This window comes from Phoxinus phoxinus (assembly GCF_949152265.1).
Source record: "Phoxinus phoxinus genome assembly, chromosome: 12".
Classification (NCBI taxonomy): domain Eukaryota; kingdom Metazoa; phylum Chordata; class Actinopteri; order Cypriniformes; family Leuciscidae; genus Phoxinus; species Phoxinus phoxinus.
Genome location: NC_136887.1, coordinates 4,774,217 through 4,778,311, shown reverse-complemented (window position 1 = coordinate 4,778,311; position 4,095 = coordinate 4,774,217).

The window sequence follows — 4,095 nt, the reverse complement described above, 5'->3', positions numbered from 1 at the left end:
AAAATGTCATAATGTAAGGTGTATGTGCAGGGATACGTGAATCTGTGTGTGTGAACATGACTGAGTGGAAATGAAGTAAAACTACAAATGAACAAACAAAACAGGATCATACCTGGAGGAGCAGAGAGAGAGGGAAGAGTGGTCAGTGAAGCAGTTTAAATACCCTGAGCCCAGGTGTCTCCAATCCGAAGCGTGATTCAAAACACTCATGTCACGTGACTAAGCCTCGAAGTGTTTCATAAGTGTTTCATCAGGTGTTCAGCGTTTGATTGACAGGTCGGGAACAGACCACACAATTAAAAAATTTAAAAATGTTAAAAAATGTAACCCTACGGCAGGGTTTGTCTATATTTGACCCAAAATTGGATTGAAACAACCCAGCATTTTTTAGAGTGTATGTTGCTGTCAGCATTTATACCCGTTTCTTTCTAAGTGCATTCTGATGTCTGTGACTAATCTTTATTGCCCTGAACGAGGACCCTGAGAACAGGCTCTCTGTATTAGGAAACCAGTTAATAAGATAATAGAAGAGGTTAAAGCAGGAAGTAGAGGATGTAGTCTAAGCCGGCCGCTCGCTGTCGGCTTCGAAAGGGGACTTCTGTTCAATAAAATACCTCGCTTGGCATTGAACTTTGAGCTTTATAATTTTACAGGTATTATTTATGCTCTAACAGCAACATTACACACTAGCTAAAGTTTTAAAAATGGGATCACGAAGAACGGGACCTTTAACATACTGTATAATAGAGCTCAGTCAACTCCACAGCTTTACTTGAGAACGACGAGCGGAAGGATCTCCAGACTCCTGTAGTTCTCCGACTCTCTGCCACAAGGAGAAGTGTGTACGTCTGCTCAGACACTGACGTACGCTAAGCACTTTTCCAGTGTTAAGACTGATTTATAAAAATGAACGTTGGTGTGAATTTTTTAGCACGTTTACCACGTTTTATAAATAAGGCCCAGCATTTGATCACTGCATTTACGGAAGTGTTTTTTCAACATTGCATATCTAATCAACTCCTGACAAACACATTAATTATTATTTGAATTGAGCGCCCCCTACTGGCCTCAGTAACACCTCTTTTAGCAATCATAGTTTTCAGTCTCCCATCCAGGGGTCTTGGGCTACAGGGTGATAGGAGTCATTTAACCATGTATTACCCTTGTCATATATTGGTAATACAACCCTTGTCATATTGTATATATGTTTGTGCATGGACAGGTTGATGGCTAATTTCACTGGTACTTCTGACTAAGTGACAATAAAGGGCTACTGTTACTGTATTTGAAAGGCTTTGGTTTTTCAAACACATTAAAATTGACAAATTCTTATCATTTCATAATTACATGCAATGCAGGGATTCACCATCTTTTTTGTCTGCCGAACCTCTTTGACCAAATGTATTTACTTGAAATATCTCCTGAGATTTTAAGTTAATAAGTTAGGTCAATAATAAAACCAATATTATTGGCTAACAAAAAGTAAATATTAATAATAAAAATAAAAAATACAATTAGGTTCAGAGTTCACTAACGTTGGTTAATGGTCACATGCAGGTAAACAAATAAACTATTTTTTTTGTGTTTTACTTGGTTTTTATTCTTAAACAATTTACTTATTAGTAATGCATTATGTTACTAACTTACATTGTTGTCCTGTAATTCGGAATCAGTATTAATGGACTACAATTAGCACCAGTGTTGGGGAAAGTATAATTTTTAAAAGTAATGCATTACAATATTGCGTTACTCCCCCAAAAAGTAACTAACTACGTTACTTACTTTTTATGAAAAGGAATGCATTACATTACTTTTGCGTTACCTTTTCTCATCTGGGCTGGGCTTGCTTGTTTGATTTTTAATAACAAAAAAAAAAAGTTATATTTTTGGCAAATGATAAGGCCCTTTCACACCAAAAGTGAAATGAATAAGCCTCAGGCTGAAGGAAATGCATCTTTACTCCTGCACAGTAGAGGGCGCCGCTCAAACTAACCGTTCAGATGCTGTTCTTCTGGATTACAGAACAATAGGAGACAGGAGTTGGCTACTCTTATTTCTAAATCTAATCTAAAGTGAAACTGTTGATCATTTGTTTTGGGAATGTTCTTTTGCTCGGTCTTTCTGGAATAGTATTGATGCTCTGATTGTCCAAAAGGTCGTTTGTAACTTTTCTTTATCATATAGACACATTCTTTTTGAGTTTTATGTCAAAGACAAGAATCTAATTATTGCAAGTTTTTGAATAAACCTTCTTTTATATATTGGAAAATGTCATATCCATAAATGTAAATATATGAAAAGTAAACCCCACTTTAGCTTTTTCAAAGAAGAATTGAAGATGTATTTTAAATACTATTTCAACTTCTGTTAACAAGAAAGCAATGGAAACATCCAGAATTTGTGCCATGTTTAATATTTTCCCTTAAAGGTTTAGTTCACCCAAAAATGAAAATAATGTCATTAATGACTCACCCTCATGTCGTTCTAAGCCCGTAAGACCTCCGTTCATCTTCGGAACACAGTTTAAGATATTTTAGATTTAGTTCGAGAGCTTTCTGTCCCTCCATTGAAACTGTATATACAGTATACTGTCCATGTCCATAAAGGTAATAAAAACATCATCAAAGTAGTCCATGTGACATCAGTGGGTTAGTTAGAAGTTTTTGAAGCATCGAAAATACTTTTTGGTCCAAAAATAACACTAAATAAGACTTTATTCAGCATTGTATTCTCTCCCGGGTCTGTTGTGAATCTGCGTTCAGGACTCCGCAGTGACGCTGCTGGCGTAAGACGCTGATGACGTGTTATCCGGTGCGCCCGAGCTTCGTTTACAGTCTGAGGAAGACGCACGCTATATTCAAGCTATTCTACATTGTTTGCGTGGATATCATTTTTTTAATGGTGCGTAAATGTGCATGTCGCGGATGAGACACTTTTACAGCGTGCGTTTCCCTCAGTCTATAAATGAAGCTCGGGCGCACCAGATAACACGTCATCAGCGTCTTACGCCATCAGCGTAACTGTGAAGGATTGACAACAGACCCGGGAGAGAATACAATGCTGAATAAAGTCTTATTTTGTGTTATTTTTGGACCAAAAAGTATTTTCGATGCTTCAAAAACTTCTAACTAACCCACTGATGTCACATGGACTACTTTGATGATGTTTTTATTACCTTTATGGACATGGCCAGTATACTGTATATACAGTTTCAATGGAGGGACAGAAAGCTCTCGGACTAAATCTAAAATATCTTAAACTGTGTTCCGAAGATGAACGGAGGTCTTACGGGCTTAGAACGACATGAGGGTGAGTCATTAATTACATTATTTTCATTTTTGGGTGAACTAACCCTTTAATATGTTTTTCATTTTTTGTGTGCCCTCTTCTCTTTTCTTTTTTTTTCTTCTCTTCTCTCTTTTTATTTTTCAAGACTATTGTTGAATAGATTTAATTATCTTTCACATTTCCTCTTTTATTGTATACTGAACCAGAATTTGTTTTTTTGTTTTGAAGATTGTTTATATTTCTTGTATTTATCGAATTGTTCTGTTTTTTAATATTGCAATAAAAAAAAAAAATTTAAAAAATCTAATCTAAAGTCATTTTTGCTTATTAGTATAGTTAAATTAGATAACTGAAGGTCAGCAGCAAAGACATTGGTTAATAAAGTGAGATTAAATACATAAAGTATATTTGTGTAATTTAATATAGTTAATTATAAGTTTTGCGTAAAATTCTGAGATTGCATTTTACTGTTTTTATTCATTTTGAGGAACAATTAATGTTTTCGTGCGATGATTGAATGCATGTTCACATTTAGTCTAGAACTAAAATAACCATCGTGTTTATACACACACACACACGCGGACACACACACACACACACACCTCCTCACTTTATTTCTCTCAACATAGGGACAGGAGAGCTGTCAGTCAATAAATGTTGACTGTAACTAGCGTTACATATTTGAAAAAGTAACTTAGATATTTTGTTGTAAATTGAAAAAAATAATGTGTTACTTTACTAGTTACTTAAAAAAGAATCTGATTACGTAACTCAAGTTACTTGTAATGCATTTCCCCAACACTGATC